The sequence below is a fragment of the Pogoniulus pusillus genome, chromosome 4 (assembly GCF_015220805.1).
Source record: "Pogoniulus pusillus isolate bPogPus1 chromosome 4, bPogPus1.pri, whole genome shotgun sequence".
In the NCBI taxonomy this organism is placed as follows: Eukaryota; Metazoa; Chordata; class Aves; order Piciformes; family Lybiidae; genus Pogoniulus; species Pogoniulus pusillus.
In genome coordinates, this window is record NC_087267.1 from 43,824,251 (window position 1) to 43,845,529 (window position 21,279).

General features: G+C 46.1%; 1 protein-coding gene across 5 annotated transcripts in view; it reads right to left on the reverse strand.

The window, feature by feature from the left end:
• LOC135174968 (endonuclease domain-containing 1 protein-like) overlaps positions 1-21,279 on the reverse strand; it is a 239,753-nt gene that overhangs the window by 85,833 nt on the left and 132,641 nt on the right. For all 5 annotated transcript variants that reach the window (XM_064142718.1, XM_064142716.1, XM_064142717.1 and 2 more), the window contains one exon: positions 8,654-8,768. The gene's annotated coding sequence lies outside the window, so the exon portion shown is untranslated. The remainder of the gene's footprint in view (positions 1-8,653; positions 8,769-21,279) is intronic.

A 21,279-nucleotide genomic window follows, 5' to 3' on the forward strand; every position in this document is an offset into this window, starting at 1 on the left:
AAGGTAATTTTGAAGCTGTGCAGATGTGGTGCTTCGTGACATGGTTTAGTGGTGACTTGGCAGTGCTGGACTATGATTTTAAAGCACTTTTCCAATCTAAACAGTTCTATGATTCTGTGAAATGAGTTCAGTGTTTTTGCTGAAAAAAAAAATAATGTAGCTTACTTCAGGAAAACTTCCACTTCTTGAAAACTATTTCAGCCAACTCCAACACAGAAACACAGAAGTTGGAAGGGAACTTAAAGATCCCCTTCCAACCTCACTGCCATGGGCAAGGACACCTTCTACTAGACCTGACTGCTCCAAGCCCCATCCAATCTGGCCTTGAACACTACTGAGATTAATTCTATCTTCAACGTGTCTCAGAAAGCAAAGGAATACAATGAATTGGGAATGCCAACCCACGGTAAGATGGTGAGGAGATGCACTAAATGTACTACACTTATTGATCCCACAGTTTCTCCAGGCCAGGGCTAGAACATAAAAGAGGTTAATGCTGATTCCCTTGTAGAGGAAACTGATGACACCCTGCTCTCTGTCTCCAAGTCAAAGTTAGGATGTTGAGAAGAATCAGCAGCTTTAAATACACATCTAAGACAAAAATGCAGAGTGACTGAAGTCAGTAAGAGAGTGATTGAGCAGAAGTTTGAGTGAAGACCCCAGCTCAAGAGCCTCATTGCTCATGATTTCATGGCAAGTTAGGTGTTCATGCACGTCAAGGACATGGGGCTGTCAGAATTTGCCTCTTTACATTGCCATATACTTGGCAACAAAGGTGGGAACAATGTGCCAGCTTAGCTTGTCACATTATCCTTATGAAAGTGTGTGGAGGTACAGGTGAGAAATGGGGTTTTTCATGAGGACTGAAATACACAGCAGACACTGCAGCAGATGGCACTGCATGAACCAAAATAGAATTGAAGTTTGGGGTATTTCAGAGAAAGGTCATGTCAGATGGAAGAAGGTAACAGCTTAAGAAATGTAGAACAGTGAGGAGAGACAGGAAACTGTTCATCCTTCTCCTGACGTATGGAGATGTTCCATGAACTGAAACCATTATAAATATTTAGGCATTCACACTATGGTCACACCTGACCTGAAATCTGGAAGTCAGACTATGCAACGCATAGTCCAACAATTCAAGGAGTACTCTGTGGCCACAACAAGGCAATGGAGGTGATTCTGCCCTCTACCCTGCTCTTGCAAAACCCCACCTGCAGTGTTGTGTCCAGTTCTGGAGTTCTCAGCACAGGACAGGTGTGGACCTCTTGGAGCACATCCAGAGGAGGGACACAAAAATGATGTGAGGGATGGATTTCCTCTGCATTGAGTACAGATTGAGACAGTTGAGGCTGTTCAGCCTGGAGAAGAGAGGGACTGTGACCTTTCTGTACTTAATGGGGTCTGCAATATGGGAGACAATTCTTCTAGCACAGCTTGTTGAAACAGGACAAGGGCTGGTGGCTTTAAAGAAAGAAGATTCAGACTGGACCTACCAATAACTTTTTTTATGCTGAGAGTGGTGAAACACTGGCACAGGTTGCCCAGAAAGGTAGCAGATGTCTGAAAATATTTAAGGCCAGGTTGGACAGGGCTGTGAGGAAACCTGATCCAGTTGAAGGTGTCCTTACTCACTGCAGAGGGGTTGGTCCCTTCCAACTGAAACCTACTCCTCAAAGGCTTAGTGCAGTAGACAGCATGAAAGAAAAGGAGCATTTGTCATTAATTTTACTACATTGTAGAATTTTCAACACTCCTGAAAAGAGAAGGTTGTCTGGTTGTGGATGAAACCTACAGTCTTCTTTCAAGACTGCACTGAAGACACTTTAGATTCAACACTGGAGGCTCTTCCCAGAGAGAGTGATCTGCCATTGGAATGGGCTGCCCAGGGGGGTGGTGGAGTCACCATCCCTGGAGGTGTTGAAGAAAAGACTGGATGAGGCACTTAGTGCCATGGTCTGGTTGACCAGGGCTAGGTGATAGGTTGGACTGGATGATGTTGGAGGTCTCTTCCAACCTGGTTGATTCTATGATTCTAATTGTGATTCTATGGTCCAAACTCATCAGCACCTGCACAAACACACATCAAGCTACCACTGCCCTGCACAGGTTTGCAGCCTGCAGAGTGCAGGATAAAGTGTGGGCTTCCCTCATAAGTGTATTTCAAAGCCAAGATGTGTGAAAGGTTAAGAAATCAAGGCTTTTTGTAGGCAATTACAACATCTGGAATTATTACATTAGTTGGTAATGTAATGAGTTGGTAATGAAAGAGTAAGAATAAACCCTCAGATCTTTAGTAACTGTCCCCTGTAAGGACTCCATCACCTCTCCCTAAAGTCTGGTACTGGTTGCTCCCAGAGCCATCACTGCGGCAAACAGACCACAGGGCTGAGATTGCTCCTGCAACACAATTCAGCTCTGTAGTTCAGCATTTCAGAAACAAGCACACTACTGACACAGGGCTTTTGGCCAGTGTTCCCAAAGCTGCAGGGCCCATCAGGCCAGCTGATAGCTCCTCATTAAGAAAAAATAAAAGGCAACAAGAAAGAAAAAGACAACCTCTTTTCCAGGCTCTGAATGACACCAGCATGAGACTCACAACTTTCAGGATGAGGTCATCTCTGTTTCCCTTCAGAACTGAGGCCAGCAAGTACAACTAACAATAATTAAAAACTCTTCTCACAAAGGGATGCTATACTTTGATTATCTCTGTCCAAGTCTAATCAAAAGTATCACAATGGGCTTGTTGACTGTTTTTTTTTGAAACCAAGATCCAATAAAAGACAAAGAACTGGCAATTAAAAACAGGGAAATAAACCCTTAGGTGTTGTAGTATTTTAGCCAAAAGGATAAATCCTTATCTAAATGAGTAACTCACTACTTATTAGTTAGCCATGTAAAATGCAACAACAACAACAACAACAAAAAGGCAGCTTAAATGTGCTAAGGACACTGAAACTTTAATGGGAAGTGTAAGCAATTAACTGTAATTTCACTCATGAGAAGTTATTTGCTTTGCACAGGGTTCCAGCTGCATAAAACTAGAGAGTTTCTCTGCATCCCAATTTACTATTACAAACTGTGAGATGTCCACTGCAAGAATGTGAATTGGTTTGTATTTCAAGCTATTTATAATTCATATTTGTTTCACTTTAAGCGTCACAGGGAAACAAAAACAAAACAGTGGCCTAATCACTGCAGATGTAACAGCATCTGGACAGTATTTCAGGCCACCACAGTGGAATGTCTGCTGCTGGGTGAGCAGAATCACTCTCCAGACTTCAGCAACTAGCTGTATCTCCAGCAACTGCAACAGGACCTTGGACACTGACAGAGAAATGTAGCTGCTTCAATACAATATCTCTGCATCTTGCTATTGTAGGTGCACAGTGTCCTGCCTGGCTGGACAAAACTCCACAGAATTCCTCTTGTACCATCCAGTGCTATCAGTACACTCCAGATAAGCTGTGATGTCTCAAAAGCAGCACACACCAATGTGCAGGCAAGGCAACTTCATCCTTGGTGCACCTGCAGACATCTAACTGCATATATATTACAGCTGTCTGGTCCTTTCTATCAGTCATATCCCACCCACACATCCTGCTCCACATGGACAGTGTATTAATGTAAAAAACATTAAAAACGTTTTTGGTTTGATTGTGGACATGGAAAGCTCTACTGCTCTATTTTGATATTGGGGTCTCACAGTATCACAGCATCACAGTATCATCAGGGTTGGAAGAGACCTCACAGATCATCAAGTCCAACCCTTTACCACAGAGCCCAAGGCCAGACCATGGCACCAAGTGCCACGTCCAATCCTGCCTTGAACAGCTCCAGGGACGGCGACTCCACCACCTCCCCGGGCAGCCCATTCCAGTGCCCAATGACTCTCTCAGTGAAGAACTTTCTCCTCACCTCCAGCCTAAATCTCCCCTGGCGCAGCCTGAGGCTGTGTCCTCTTGTTCTGGTGCTGGCCACCTGAGAGAAGAGAGCAACCTCCCCCTGGCCACAACCACCCCTCAGGTAGTTGCAGACAGCAATAAGGTCACCCCTGAGCCTCCTCTTCTCCAGGCTAACCAATCCCAGCTCCCTCAGCCTCTCCTCGTAGGGCTGTGCTCAAGGCCTCTCCCCAGCCTCGTTGCCCTTCTCTGGACACACTATGCCACTTGACTCTCTCATTTCCAATTTCCTAGACTTAGTTTCTGTCCCTTAATAAAATATTTCACTTGCAGTTGGGCTTAGGGGCAAAGGAGGAAGTCACGTGGCATCCGTAGTGTCACACAGTGACTTCCTTAGTGTCACACAGGCTTACAAACAGCACCTTTAACACCCACTAATCTGCAAAAACAGGAACCTTTAAGCATCTCTTAACTAACAACGCCTGTCTCAGCCATCGTCCATGACTCAGGAATCCATTTGTGGATGCTAGTGTGTGTTTTCCACTTCCTTTCCCTGCAGTGCATATGGCAGAAACCAATCAGAACGCTGACACAGTAAGTAGATTGATTGCAGTATTTTGTTTTTTGGCCTGAGTCCCAATTTTAAGTCTGATCTGGCTCTCAGATAGGAGGTTGTACATTGTCACGTAGTTTGTAAAAGGAGTTGCTACACTGATTTGAAGAGATATGCGAGGCTGTGCACCTGCTTATCAGAAAGCCAGATCGTGCATGCTGCAGATGCACCAAATCTGCTCAGAATAAAGAACTAGAGATTTAGTGTAAACAGCATGCAAATAATTTTATGGGCCTCTTCCAAAAATGCAGATATAAATACAGGTCAAATCTGCAGACGGTTCAAATTTGCATGGTCGTGCTTTAAAAAGCGCTTGAAAAGAAAACATTTTACAGCAGTTGAGAGAACAGGCATGGTAGAGAGCAGATTTGAGCTGTTTTCTCCTGCTACTACACCACTGACCATGGACCATACCAGGCTCCAGGAAAAACTAAGCTAAATGACAGACAACATTTCCCAAGAGCTCAGCATCCAGAAGGTGTCACCACTAGCTGGAAGTAAACACATTGGTGCTGTTGGGTTTCCAGAACTTTGAAATCCTAGTCTTTTAAAGGATGGTTATGTTAAACCATAGAATCAACCAGGTTGGAGGAGACCTCCAAGATCATCCACTCCAAACTAGCACCCAGCCCTAGCCAGTCAACCAGACCATGGCACTAAGTGCCTCAGCCAGGCTTTGCTTGAACACTTCCAGGCACAGCGACTCCACCACCTCCCTGGGCAGCCCATTCCAATGCCAATCACTCTCTCTGACAACAACTTCCTCCTAACATCCAGCACAGACCTCCCCTGCCACAACTTGAGACTGTGTCCCCTTGTTCTGCTGCTGGTTGCCTGGGAGAAGAGACCAACCCCCACCTGGCTACAGCCTCCCTTCAGGTAGTTGTAGACAGCAATGAGGTCATCCCTGAGCCTCCTCTTCTCCAGGCTGCACACCCCCAGCTCCATCAGCCTCCCCTCATAGGGTTTGTGTTCCAGGCCCCTCACCAGCTTTGTTGCCCTTCTCTGGACACCTTCCAGCACCTCAACATCTCTCTTGAATTGAGGGGCCCAGAACTGGACACAGTACTCATAGAATGGTTTTGGTTGGAAGGAACCATAAGGATCATCTAGTTCCAACCTCCCTAACATGGGCAGGAACATCAGCCACTAAGATTATGTTAACTCAAGGGCCTGTCCAATCCAGCCTTGAATACCTCCAGGGAGAGGGCATCCACAACTTTCCTGGACAACCTGTCCCAGTGTCTCACCACCCTAACTGAAAAGAACTTCTTTCCAATATCCAGTCTAAGTCTCCCCTCTTCCACCTCAAAGCCATCCCTCTTGTTCTATAACAAGCCCTTGTAAAAAGTCCCTCCACAACTTTCCTGTAGGCTGCCTTTAGGTATTGAAAAGTTGCTGTAAGGTCTGCCTGGAGCCTTCTGCAGGTCGAACAATCCCAACTGTTACTTATCCATCCGTATCAGCAAACATAGGCAGCACAAGCAAATAGAGCTGAAGTCCAGGAGCTGCCCAGAAGCTGTAGAAGTGCTGTAAATCCAGTAATCCCCTCTCCCTTCTCCAAAGACACGCACACAGAGCTGCTCTTTTTCTTCCCTTCCATAATGCCGCTCATGCAGCGATACCTCTGTCACAAGCCTGGAGAATGAAAAGGTTTATCTCCAGTTATTTCTTGGTGGTGTTCTCCTGTTTTCTGACACAATTTTATCAACTTTATTCAAGGGGAACTGTAGCCTTGATAATGTAAATGCCAGCATGGCAATTAATTGTGCCTAATCCTTTAACAGATGGATCATAGAATCAAGCAGGTTGGAAGAAACCTCCAAGATCATCCAGTCCAACCTAGCACCCAGCCCTAGCCAGTCAACTAGACCATGGCACTAAGTGCCTCAGCCAGGCTTTGCTTGAACACCTCCAGGCACAGCAACTCCACCACCTCCCTGGGCAGCCCATTCCAATGCCAATCACTCTCTCTGACAACAACTTCCTCCTAACATCCAGCCCAGACCTCCCCTGGCACAACTTGAGACTGTGTCCCCTTGTTCTGTTGCTGGCTGCCTGGGAGAAGAGACCAACCCCCACCTGGCTACAACCTCCCTTCAGGTAGTTGTAGACAGCAATGAGGTCTGCCCTGAGCCTCCTCTTCTCCAGGCTGCACACCCCCAGCTCCCTCAGCCTCCCCTCATAGGGTTTGTGTTCCAGGCCCCTCACCAGCTTTGTTGCCCTTCTCTGGACACCTTCCAGCACCTCAACATCTCTCTTGAATTGAGTGGCCCAGAACTGGACACAGCACTCAAGGTGTGGCCTGACCAGTGCTGAGTACAGGGGCAGAATAACCTCCCTTGTCCTGCTGGCCACACTGTTCCTGATGCAGGCCAGGATGCCATTGGCTCTCCTGCCCACCTGGGCACACTGCTGGCTCATCTTCAGCTACTATCTACCAGTACCCCCAGGTCCCTTTCCTCCTGGCTGCTCTCCAGCCACTCAGTCCCCAGCCTGTAGTGCTGCTTGGGCTTGTTGTGGCCAAAGTGCAGAACCCTGCACTTGGCCTTGTTCAATCTCATCCCATTGGCCTCTGCTCACCTATCCAGCCTGTCCAGGTCCCTCTGCAGGGCTCTCCTACCTTCCAGCAGCTCCACACCTGCTCCTAGCTTGTTGTCATCTGCAAACTTACTGATGCTGGACTCAATCCCCTCATCCAGATCAGCAATAAAGATATTGAACAGGACTGGGCCCAGCACCTATCCTTGGGGATCATTCTGAGACAGAATTTGACAGAGCCTCACACTTTATTCTATGGCTGTGATTTGGTCTGATCATACAATTTTAGATCAAAACCTTAAAGCTTCCAGGCATCTCTTCAATGACAGGAGGAAAAAGGTCCTCAGATCTCTTACTGTGTGTTGATGGGTTAGCATTTCTTCTAGCAAATGAACCAGAACACTTTTAAGCAGACAAATTATTCTCTCATAAATGAATTGCTTCTATCAAACTGAGCAAGGCAGGCAAATAGTGAAAACTTAGTTCTGGCAATAAGTAATAAATTGCTTTTAGCTATTTTCTCCAATCAGAACTGGACACTACCAAAACCCATGCACAGGACTCTCCATTCACAAAACCACAGGAATATGTCCAAAGGGTGCTGGGAATCACAATCATAGAATCATAGAATCATAGAATCAACCAGGTTGGAAGAGACCTCCAAGATCATCGAGTCCAACCTAGCACCCAGCCCTAGCCAGTCAACTAGACCATGGCACTGCGTGACTCATCCAGTCTTTTCTTGAAGACCCCCAGGGACGGTGCCTCCACCACCTCCCTGGGCAGCCCATTCCAATGGGAAATCACTCTCTCTGTGAAGAACTTCTTCCTAACATCCAGCCTATACCTACCCTGGCACAACTTGAGACTGTGTCCCCTTGTTCTATTGCTGGTTACCTGGGAGAAGAGGCCAACCCCCACCTGGCTACAATGCCCCTTCAGGTAGTTGTAGACTAGAAAAGTGTGTGAAGTATATTGCAGGTGGGAAGCATTATGAAAGTGTTATCATATACATTTGAAATGTTAGGCAAATGAGACATCTTGTACACAGCTACAGGCTTAGGGCAAGGATCACAACTGAAACACATGGTTGATTTTAGGGAGGGGAACAAATAAAGCTTCAGAGAAAACCACAGAATCACAAGGGATAGGTGATGCCTTTTTTACCACCCTCTTTGCCCTACCCCCATTTCAGCATTCGAAAGGGTTCCAGCAGGCTAAGAAAAGAAATGAATAAACCCTACTTCTTCTTTAAGCTGTCTGGATGCCTTCCTACAGACACTATCTCAGCATTACACAGCCAGCATGGCTAACAGCATTCACTGCTTTCCTTTTTTACTGACATCAAACAAGTGATTCCCTTCACTTTCACCTGAGCAAACAAACAGAAGCAGTCCACGTAGCCAAAGCACTCAAAGATTCTATCTCCATAAAGAGAATCTATTTGACAACAGCAGGAAACAAACAATATGCGAAGTCTTCAAACAGCCTATTTCAATTCTGTGTTTAAAATGCCAGCTGAAGGGCTCAGAACTCTATGAGGCAGAAGTGAAGTGAAACAAGCTAAGCAGAAGGGATGCAATTCTGAGCAACGCACCTTTTCGGCTGGACCTTCTCCGTAGCATCTGAAGTATCTTGCTCTGTTGTGTAATTCCAAGCCTCTGCAAGAGTTTGTAAACCTCCTCTCCTGTAGTAGCTTCCTGCACCTGCCCCTAAAGGTAATAAAAGATTAGAAGGATCAGAATTGCAATGTTTGTGAAACTTACTGCAGTTTTCCTGCTCAGCAATAAGCTTATTTTGTATTCTTAAAACGAAAGGAGTGGCTGCGCTATGAGGAAAAAAAAAAAAGGGAAAGAAAAACAACATAATGAAAAGGAAGCACACACCCAGATGGAAAAAAATGGTGAAAGACGAAGCATGCTGATGGCAAATGCTTTGTAACCTCGTCACCAAGAAAAACAAACAACTAATTAAACAGAAGGGAAACGTCAAGGTTTTAATTCCTGTGTATTCTCGGGATGGTACGAACTGCCCGCGCTGCACGGACGATTGCTGTGATAAGCTTTAACATCAAGCCTCGCAGCAAACAAACTTCCAGTCAGGATGGAGGTTGTAAATACTGCAACAGCATCCCCTGAAATCCCACAGATGGCAACTAAGAACCACGGCTTTGACGCAGTGATTCAATTCCTGCAGTCCTTAAAAGCACAGATGACGCACAGGTGAACTCTACCAGGATTTCTGCTCATGGAAGAAACGCAAACGTGGGGGGTTGAAAGATCTACAACGCAACAGGCTTGAATCAAACTTGTCCACTTCTTCCTCTGTAGCTTACTTTCCAGTTACTACAGCATCTGAACATCAGCAAGAGATTTGCTTGCTCTGTTTCAGCAGCAAGAAACATTTGCTAAGCACAGCAAATGGTTTCTAGATTTGTCTCAGATTTAAAGTGAGTAAATACAGAGTAGGGTACAGCTCAGTTAAAGATCCAAACCTTGTAGGGAATTCAGACCACCACATGTCACTCACTGCTTAGGCATATTTTAAAAGCTACCAAAACACTGATCTATTTTCCAGCATTACAGACCTCTGCTTGGCAATAAAACACCACAGAGCTGGTTTTGAGTTATTAAATGGACCATAACACTGGGCTGGAATCTCCTCCCCAGACCTGTTCCATAGCATAAGGTGGGTGCAACGATCCCAACTGACTCTAGAACCACTGATGTACAACTAACAGCAAGCATGAATGCTCCTCACAGCAGGATACTCCATATACCAGGTCTTCATCTTCCTGTCAAAGCCCTGTCCCTGGAGACATTCAAGATCAGTCTTGAATCTTTGTGTGTTTTTTCGTGTAACCTGTCTATAACTACCTGAAGGAAGGTTGTAGTCAGGTGTGGGTTGGGCTCTACTGCCAGGCAACCAGCAGTTAGAACACAGGGACACAGTCTCACGTTGTGCTGGGGCAAGTATAGGCTGGATGTTAGGAGGAAGTTGTTGACAGAGAGAGTGATTGGCATTGGAATGGGCTGCCCAGGGAGGTGGTGGAGTCACTGTCCCTGGAGGTGTTCAACAGAAGCCTGGATGAGGCACTTAGTGCCATGGTCTAGTTGACTGGATAGGGCTGGGTGCTAGGTTGGCCTGGATGATCTTGGGTGTCTCTTCCAACCTGGTTCATTCTATGATTCTATGATGTAGCCCTGGGAAGCCTGATCTAGTTGGAGGTGCTCCTGCTCACTGCTGGGGAGCTGGACAAGATGACCTTTGTGAGTCTCCTTCAATCGGATGCAATCTGTGAATCCAAATACAAAGTAGGGCAGTTTTCATCAAAGAGTAGGTCCAGTGGGGAAAAAATTCATCTTACTTAGCTACTGGAAGAAAAACCTGCAGATGCTAATCTCCAGTAGGATTTTTAAGTACACTGCCTCATATGAAATTATTCCTTAGTAAATATCTAGTTTTTTGGCAAAGATAAAGACTGTGACTTCTTGCAGTAGTCATTCATCCCTATTTGGGCTTCAAGAGGACTTGGTCTATTACAGTAACTACTGAAAATGTACCATGCACAACCTAATAACAACTTAAGAGGACATTAGAGCCATTATATTAAACAATGGCCTGACTGTACTGGACCACAGAGCAGACACAATCCAGGTTGTAGCTCTGCCACGGGAAATTACAGTTACCTATTAGTCAGGGTGAACTATGCCCAGCCTCACAGTGAAAGATCCTAACAAAAGTCTTGTCAGTCAAGGTTAGATAATGATGCAAGGTTACTTTACCTTCCCATGTAATACACTGAAACAAAAGCATCTTCATGTTTGGGAGATGCCTTCACTCTGATGAGTTGCCTATTTGTTACTGCAGTGTATCCCTCACCTTTGTACCTTTTATTCACCAGCTCGCTCCTTCCACCTGCAGCTCTTGGGGCACTTCAGCTCTTAGGAACACCCACTACACACTGCCACAATCCAAACAGAATGAAGGTGTCTGTTGGGCTTCACCTGCTTTCTCTGTGACTTTGTTAGAGCCACAACACTCAGCAAGCAGTGGACACTCAGCAGTGATCTACCTGCTTCTGCAGGAACACCAACAAAATGCAGCTGTCAGACCGAGATGAAGATTGTTGTTCACTGCATGCATAGAGTGAAGATCAGGCAGAGTAAAGGATGTGCCATCCAAATGTGACAGACAGACCAGTGGAAAGCTGTAACAGGTCTTGAGGCTTTGCCTGCACACCTCACAGTCCCTCTGCCAGCGCTGGCTAATGGTCTTCTCTGCCTGTCTCAGGGCAGGTGGTTATCATGCTTGTAAGTATCCTCATGGAATCAGACCTTAACATTGCTCTACCTTCTTTGCTACAGACATACCCATCTCCTCACCCACTCTACCTCCTCTCTCACTTGCCAGTCTAATTACCTACCCACTCTCCTTTTCTCTTACTCAGTAACCAACCCCCTTCCATGTTTGTCATTCATCTCCCTGTTGGCTACACCACATGGCCCTCAAAACACTTTCAATCTACTCACCAACAGTAACTTAACCTGCTCCGATACACCCATCCTCGCCTCCCCCAACAACATTCCCACTGTGCACCCAGCTTCCTACTGGCTTCAAGGAAGACATCCTACTGCCCCAAACTCATGAGGTCCACAAGGTCAAGCTTTCCCCAACACACAAATGCTTGTCACAAATCCTGGGAGCCCCTCCGAGTGCGTCCAACACTTAATTCTGACACAGTGTGACTCTTGTGAAGTTCAGAAAGGCAAAGTGCAATGCCCGGCACCTGGTAGAGGGTAAACCTCAGTACCAATACAGGCTGGGGGAAGATGAGATTGAGAGAAGTCCTGCAGAGAAGTACTTAGGTCCACTGGTGTGCCCAACTGGCCAAGAGAGCCAATGGCATCCTGGCCTAGATGAGGAACAGTGTGGCCAGTAGGACAAGGGAGGTTATTCTGCCCCTGTACTCCACACTGCCCAGGCCACACCTTGGGTGCTGTGTCCAGTTCTGGGCTCCTCAATTCAAGAGAGATGCTGAGATGCTGGAATGTGTCCAGAGAAGGGCAAGGAAGCTGGTGAGGAGCCTGGAACACAGCCCTGTGAGGAGAGGCTGAGGGAGCTGGAGGTGTGCAGCCTGGATAAGAGGAGGCTCAGGGCTGACCTCATTGCTGTCTACAACTACCTGAAAGGAGGCTGTAGCCAGGTGGGGTTGGTCTCTTCTGCCAGGCAACCAGCAACAGAAGAAGGGGACACAGTCTCAAGTTGTACTGGGGGAAGTAGAGGCTGGATGTTAAGAGGAAGTTGTTGGCAGAGAGAGTGATTGGCATTGGATGTGATTCTTGAGCAACCATAGTGGAGAGGCATCCCTGCCCATGGCAGAGAGGTTAAAGCAGATGATTTCTTAAGGTTCCTTCCCACCATTCTATAGTTCTGTGATATTTAGTATCACTAAGCAATAAGAACATGGACTTGAAGTGACATGGTGAAACAAAGAAATGTAAGAAGAACTTTTAGGCCAAATGTCAGGCAAAAAAAATCCAAACATTTTGCCATCAAACCTTGTGGAAAAGATTCCAGGAGATGTTAAGTTGAAGGCCTGGTTGTTAAGAGTTATCTCTAGCCATAAACTACAGGGGGAAAAAGGGAAGAAGAAAATATATCAGAAAGCATGTACTGGCAAGAAGATGCTCTGGATGATCTAATACACTTTCCATCTCTAACCCCTATGATTCTCTAATTCCATAGAAGCACTTCACAGAGGGTTGCCAAACTATTGTAGCATCTCAATGGTCTGATTATTGTGTGATAACCAAAGTGTTTAGTTAAGAGGAGGTTCTTGTAGCTGGATGTTGTAGCTACGCCACACCACTCTTGTTCAGAGTTGTGTGCTGTGTTGCCAGTGGAGAGGCTGATCTGAATGGCAGGCATGTGATAATTACAGAGTTGTGGGTAGCTCTCCTAAACAGGCAAAACAGAATTGAGGTAATTGAAGAGACAATCATCATCTTTCTTGCAAAACGCCCAGGGTCAACTTTTGACAGCAGATTTGATAACGCAGAGTTCAACTTTGCATGCAAATCACTTCACTGGTACATGGAAGGAAGTGCCAGTGTGGCTGGATCTACACTGTATGGAATTTTTAACTATTTCCTCTTGACTGGTGTGCTGAGAAAACCCTCTCAAAGGGGGAAGCACTAAATTGTGACTCAAATCACCAGCTTTCTTTGTTATTTTCAAGGAACAGGTAACCATAAGTGGAGATATGAGAAAGTGCAAAAGGCCACAGCTTGAGTACTGTGTCCAGTTCTGGGCTTCTCAATTCAAGAGAGATGTTGAGGTAGTGGAACGTGTCCAGAGAAGGGCAACAAAGATGGTGAAAGGCCTGGAACACAAACCCTATGAGGAGAGGCTGAGGGAGCTGGGGCTGTGCAGCCTGCAGAAGAGGAGGCTCAGGGCTGACCTCATTGCTGTCTACAATTACCTGAAGGGAGGCTGTAGCCAGGTGGGGTTGGTCTCTTCTGCCAGACAAGCAGCAACAGAACAAGGGGACAGAGTCTCAAGTTGTGGCATGGGAAGTCTAGGCTGGATGTTAGGAGGAAGTTGTGGCGGAGAGAGTGATTGGCATTGGAATGGGCTGCCCAGGGAGGGAGCCCATTCCAATGCCAATCACTTCCGTCCCTGGAAGTGTTCAATAAAAGCCTGGATGAGGCACTTAGTGCCATGGTCTGGTTGAGTGGACAGGGCTAGGTGCTAGGCTGGCCTGGATGATCTTGGAGGTCTCTTCCAACCTTGCTGATTCTATGATTCCATGACACATGGCACAAGCACACCTCTTATGTTTAAAGCACATGCATGAGAAGAATGGATTAGAATCCACAGAATCATTTAGACTACAAAAAGAAAAATCTTTTAAGATCATCAAGTCCAACCATTAACCCAGCACTGCCAAGTCCACCACTACACCTTATTCCTCAGCACTGCGTCTCTGCATCCTTTGAATACTCCCTGAGATGGTGAGTCCCCCACTGCCCTGGGCAGCCTGTTCCAGGGCTTGACAACTCTTTCAGTAGAGAAGTTTATTCTAATGCCCAACCTAAACCTCCTCTGGTGCAACTTAGAATCACAGAATCAACCAGGTTGGAATAGACTTCCAAGATCATCCAGTCCAACCTAGCACCCAGCCCTAGCCAGTCAACTAGACCATGGCACTAAGTGCCTCAGCCAGGCTTTGCTTCAACACCTCCAGGGATGGTGCCTCCACCACCTCCCTGGGCAGCCCATTCCAATGCCAATCACTCTCTCTGCCAACAACTTCCTCCTAACATCCAGCCTAGACCTCCCATACCACAACTTGAGACTGTGTCCCCTTGTTCTCTTGCTGGTTGCCTGGCAGAAGAGACCAACCCCACCTGGCTACAGTCTCCCTTCAGGTAGCTGTAGACAGCAATGAGGTCACCCCTGAGCCTCCTCTTCCTCAGGCTTGAAACCATTTCCTCTCATCCTGTCATTTTTTATCTGGGAGAAGGGATCAACACCCACCTCACTGCAACCTCCTTCCAGGTAGTTGTAGAAAACAGTGAGGTGTCCCCTGTTCATCCTCCTCTCCAAACAACTCCAGTTCTCCCAGCTGCTCCCAAGGCTTGTTGTCTAGACCCTTTATCATCTCTGTTACCCTTTAGTGGACCAGCTCTAGGACCTCAACCCAAATTGAACATAGTATTCAAGGTATGGTCTAAAAGCAATTAACAAATTTAAGGAACCAGGAAGATAAGAGAAAAATGCAATAGAAACTAAAAATTCCAAAGCATCTTTGCCCTGAAATCTTTGGGAGATTTGGTTTGGAGATGTTTTGTGTTTCTTTCCCTGGCCAGTGCAAATTCTGCCCTGACAAGGACAAGGTGTGATTTGTGGGACTACAAACAAATTTTTTTTACAACAGAAGAATCTCTGATGCTGTTTTAAAAATAAACTGATAAATGCCATGTGCCTATGTGGCTCCATAAATATTATGTCTATGCTAATATTTAGTTGCATGGATGAAGAAGAAGAACTGCATTGAGAAAAAAGACTGGATGAGACAGTGTCATGATCCAATTGATCAGACAAGGCTGGGTGACAGGTTGGACTGGATGATCCAGGGAGGTGGTGGAGGCACCGTCCCTGAGGGTCTTCAAGAAAAGTCTGGCTGAGGCACTTAGTGCCATGGTCTGGTTGACTGGCTAGGGCTGGGTGCTAGGTTGGACTGGATGATCTTGGAGGTCTCTTCCAACCTGCTTGATTCTATGATTCTATGATCCTGGAGATCTCTTCCAACCTGGCTGATTCTAGGATTCTAAAGGGACAGTCCCACCTCCTCCTTCGTTTCTGGCAAGGAGTTGCTGTTACCTCCTTATCAGCAGTCATGCAGCTTTGCAGTGAGTTGGATCATTTCTGATTTTCTCAGAAGAACAGGAATGGAGAAGAAGTATCTAGTTTTCAACCAGATCTGCAAACTTTGCTGGCACAGCAAAGAACCAGCAAACTCAGCTGAGTTAATCAGCAGAGACAGTGGAAGAAGCTAACCTTGAAACTGCACAAGAAATTTGCAGAGCAGTTCCTAAGGAACATTCTGCTCATACTAATCCAATGTCTACTGCAAGACAATGTGTGACAATCACAGCAATTAAAAAACATTCACAGAAGATAACACTGTCACCCTCAAACCCAATGGCAAGAGCTCACCTAGGAAGCTGAGCACTTTTCCCCCTGCAGGCCCCTTCTGCTACAGAATCCTTGAACCAGCAGACTTCAAGCAGAGCTTGGGCTGAGACTGCTTTCAGCTCTCCCACTCGAGGTGGGTCAGCTCAGAGAGACGAGCTGAAAGTTCATAAAATCATAAAGAGAAAGCACTGGAGGGCAGCTATCACAGTATTATCAGGGTTGGAAGAGACCTCACAGATCATCAAGTCCAACCCTTTACCACAGAGCCCAAGGCTAGACCATGGCACCAAGTGCCACGTCCAATCCTGCCTTGAACAGCTCCAGGGACGGCGACTCCACCACCTCCCTGGGTAGCCCATTCCAGTGTCCAATGACTTTCTCAGGGAAGAAAGAGAAAGAGACTCCCAAAACATGGGCAAGATGGTCCCTTCTCCGTGAATTGCTCATGTCTACTGCACTGAAGATTAGTTATAATGCATGTGTATATATATATACATAAATATCCTTTCATACTAAAGCTTGAAAAACACATCCCATGAGCTATGTAAATACACTTTGGAGCCAGAGAGAGAGCTCTGCCCTAACAGGAGAGCAGCACATACCTACCTGTACTCTTGAAAATAGATTTATTTTTGGTGGATAGAAGTAAATCAAAGAGCAAAGCTGAGATCTTCACAGGTATGACTCACTTCTGCCAACCTCATACTTTGGCAGCAGAGCTGCACACAAGCTCTCCCAAGAGCCTGTAATAACAGGTCATGTGAGGAATTTCAGTAGTGGTTTAGGTCCTCAAAGCCAGAATTCAGGTAAACAAACTTTGATTAGAAGCTAAGGATGCCCTGCTAGCATCCCTTTACGGCACCACTGAACCCCTGAATTCAGTCCAGCACAGTTACACTGCCCACAGGTGGCCTGGTTTGCCAGCATATGCATGGAAAATGAGGGAATCAGACACCAGAGATCATCGACCCATAGAATTGCTTAGGTTGGAAGAGACTTTTAAGATCATCAGGTCCAACCATTAGTCCAGCATTGCCAGGTCACACTAAACCATGTCCCTCAACATCACATCTACACATATTTTAAATGCCTTCATGGATAGAAATTTTACTACTTTCACAGTATCACAGTATTACCAAGGTTGGAAGAGACCTCACAGATCATCAAGTCCAACCCTTTACCACAGAGCTGAAGGCCAGACCATGGCACCAAGTGCCACGTCCAATCCTGCCTTGAACTGCCTGTTCCAAGACTTGACAACCTTTTTGAGGAATAAATTATTCCTCATGTCCAACCTAAATCTTCCCTGAAACAACTTGAGGCCATTTCCTCTTGCCCTACAAATTGCTCCTTGCGAGAACAGACCAACACCCACTTTGTACCAATCTCCTTTCAGGCACTTGTAGAGAGTGAGCTGTCTCCCCTTCTCCCCTGAGCCTCCTTTTCTCCAGGCTAACAACCCTAGATCCCTAAGCTGCTCCTCACAATACTTGCAATGTCTTAATGACCTTGCAGTGAGAGGTCCAAACCTGAACACAATATTTGAGATGCAACCTCATCAGTGTCAAGGGACAATTACTTTCCTAGTGCTGCTTGCTACAGTTGTCCTGATACAAGCCACACCTTGAGTGCTGTGTCCAGTTCTGGGCCCCTCAATTCAAGAGAGATGTTGAGATGTTTGAGATGCTGGAACGTGTCCAGAGAAGGGTGACAAAGATGGTGAGGGGCCTGGAACACAGCCCTGTGAGGAGAGGCTGAGGGAGCGAGGGGTGTGCAGCCTGCAGAAGAGGAGGCTTAGGGGTGACCTCATTGCTCTCTACAGCTACCTGAAGGGAGGTTATAGCCAGGTGGGGTTGGGCTATTCTGCCAGGCAAGAAGCAATAGAACAAGGGGACACAGTCTCAAGTTGTGCCAGGGGAGGTCTAGGCTGGATGTTAGGAAGAAGTTGTTGGCAGAGAGAGTGATTGGCATTGGAATGGGCTGCCCAGGGAGGTGGTGGAGTCACTGTCCCTGGAGGTGTTGAAGCAAAGCCTGGATGAGCATTTAGTGCCGTGGTCTGGTTGACTGAATAGGGCTGGGTGCTAGGTTGGACTGGGTGATCTCGGAGATCTCTACCAACCTGGGTGATTCTATGACATTGGCTGCCTTCTTGGCCACACTGACTCACCTTCAGGCAGCTGCCAACCAACACCCCATGGTCCTTTCCTGCCAAGCAGCTTTCCAGCCACTCTTTCCCAGGCTTGAAGCACTGCATGGGGCTGTTGCAATCCAAATGCAGGACCTGGCACTGGGCCTTGCTGAACCTCATACCATCACATACAGCTCTACCTTGAAAACGCAGGGATAGATGGGCTTTTAGTACCTCATGCTGCTGATACACATCATTTTCTATTTGGCTCAATGAACTATTTATTTTAGCTGTTGGTGTTGCTATTCCAGCTGGGAAGGGAAAGGGAAGCACTCCTCTTTTCCAAGGCCAACTTGGAGCTCACCATTCTGCATACAAACTTCAGCTGCACTTGGATAGCTACAGGCCATAAACAGCTGAAAAAAAAAACTCCAAACCTTACAAAACAAACCACAAGAAAAGAACCAACAAATTCTCTGTACCTTGCCTGTGAACTTTCACAAGGGAATCCCTCAGAGATCAGCACAAATGAACACGCTCAAGACACTGCAACAACTTAAGGCAACAAGCGTGGTGTTGGTCTGCTATAAAACATCACACTGCAAGTGGGCTTCTGACTGCAGGTTGTGTTACTGTTTGTATGTACAATTTACAGCTTGTGTTTGAAAAGCTCTCACTCCTGACAAAGGAGCAGGGATTGAGGGGTGGGTTTTGGGTTTTTTTAAACTTGTTTATCCCATTAATTTCTCTGCAAAATCAATTCCTTCACTAATTAATGGAAGAAGCAGCTCTGAAGCTGTTGAACCTGCCTCCATGTGCTGCTTTTTTCTTGTCCAGAACATCAAGATAACCATGGGAAAATGTCATCTCTACACCATGTATTTTAGATTCTCTAGATAGTATTAGGTGACTTAGAGCTGCAAGGCAATGGACACAGAATCATAGAAGAGTTTTGTTACAAGAGACCAATCATCAAGTCAAATTATTGACCCAGCACTGCCAGATTCTACAGAATCACATCTTTTAAATGCCTCCAGTGATAGGGACTCCACCATAGAATCATAGAATCAACCAGGTTGGAAGAGAACTCCAAAATCATCCAGTCCATCCTAGCACCCAGCCCTAGCCAGTCAACTAGACCATGGCACTAAATGCTCATCCAGGCTTTGCTTCAACACCTCCAGGGATGGCAACTCCACCACTTCCCTGGGCAGCCCATTCCAATGCAAATCACTCTCTCTGACAACAACTTCCTCCTAACATCCAGCCTAGATCACACCTGGCACAACTTGAGACTGTGTCCCCTTCTTCTGTTGCTGCTTGCCTGGGAGAAGAGACCAACCCCACCTGGCTACAGCCTCCCTGCAGGGAGTTGTAGACAGCAGTGAGGTCAGCCCTGAGCCTCCTCTTCTGCAGGCTGCACACCCCCAGCTCCCTCAGCCTCTCCTCACAGGGCTGTGCTCCAGGCCCCTCACCAGCTTCGTCACCCTTCTCTGGACATGTTCCAGTATCTCAACATCTCTCTTACATGTTCCAGTATCTCAGCATCTCTCAGCACCACTGCATTGGGCAGCCTGCTTCAGGGCTTGACAACCCTTTTGGGGAAGAAATTTTTCCTGATGTGCAACCAAATACTCCCCTGGTGCAACTTGAGGCTACTTCCTCTTGTACTATCACTTGTGACCTGGGAGAAGAGACCAACACACACCTTGCCCCAGCCTCTTTACAGGGAGTTCAGATTGCTAAGCACACACATAAAAGACGTCATCAGATTTCAGACCAGGATATTTTCAATTATTTTGAAGGTGAACATCCCTCTGTACTTCATCAATCATTAACAGCCTGCTCCCCAAAGAAGGTCATGTTGCTGAACAGCAATTTCCCTGTCCCACAGACAGGTACACAACAATGAAGTGAAGATCTGAGACTCCTTCTCAAGCAGGAGCTGCTTGTTATTTTTCAGTAAATGGACTGGCTCCAGTTTAAGCCTGAGGAAATTTGATCCACCACTTCAGTAGAGATTTAACAGTTAACAACTTAGGGGCTATAAAAATTCACAACTTCCTTTCTTTTTATCTGAGATAAGAAAATAATGACTTTTTTATTTTGTTATTAAAAAAAAAAGGGGGGGGGGGGGGGGAATAAAGTCCCTCCTGAGAACATTTTGATAAGCTTACTGTTAAATAAATAACATTCAGAAGATAGGCAGTTAATTCACAAAAAGACTTGGCAAAACCCCCCTAACTTTAAATATCTAATTCATAGAACATTCTCTTTTATTTGTTTAATTCAAGCAAAATATTTTCCTCCGCCCTTTCCTTTTCAGAGGCTTTTCACACCCACATAACAACCAAGTGACTCTTCCCTGACCCTACCTCCCACGCCTTGTGGTACAACTGCTCCTTGGAAAGTCACCCCGTGCTTGAGCTCTTCTCCCATGATCCAAAGGAAGCACTTAAGGAAAGGAAATCCAGTACAAAACTAAACCTTCCTTTTTTTTCCACATGTTTTTTTTTTTAAAACCACTGGGTTTATTTGCAGCTTCATGGGGACATGTGGTGTACAACTGCCCTCTTGGTTGCTGTTTTGGAAAAAGAAGGGGGGAAAAAATATGGGCTGCCTGGGGAGGTGGTGGAGGCACCGTTCCTGGAGGTGTTCAAGAAAAGACTGGATGAGGCACTCAGTGCCATGGTCTGGTTGACTGGCTAGGGCTGGGTGCTAGGTTGGACTGGCTGATCTTGGAGGTCTCTTCCAGCCTGGTTGATTCTATGATTCTATGATATATCTGCTCACTACAGAAATATAGCACATAATAGTCCCCCACTACAACTGCTGACTCACTTAAGTGGGTTTGGGAAGGCAAGGTGGTGAAAGCTTCATCTCTGGAAATACTCCAGGTCATGTTAGACGTTGCTCTGAGCAACCTGATCTAATTGGAAGTGTCCCTGCTCACAGCAGAGGGATTTGGACTAGACCTTTAGACTCCCTTCCAACCCAAAGAATTCTACAATTCTACAGTTGACATCTGGAAGAGACCAGTTTCAGAGCATAATAAATGCAATAATCACTGTTCTGTTTCCTCCATCCAATGATGTCTGTATTCAAATCAAAGTTCCCCAAATCCAAGCTCTTCAGTATCACCTGTCAGGATCCTCTCTCACAGTGATAATGCTGGCAAAGCACTTTAGAAAGCTAAAGAACACTACCCACATTTTACTGACAAGTAAGAATAAAAGAGAACTCATACAAGAAGCTCCCCCTCCAAAACATCCCTCCAAAAATCACAGAATCATAGAATCAACCAGGCTGGAAGAGACCTCCAAGATCATCCAGTCCAACCTATCACATCAGTGGCAGAGCTGACGGCTAATTCAGGCAGCACAACTTCCAGA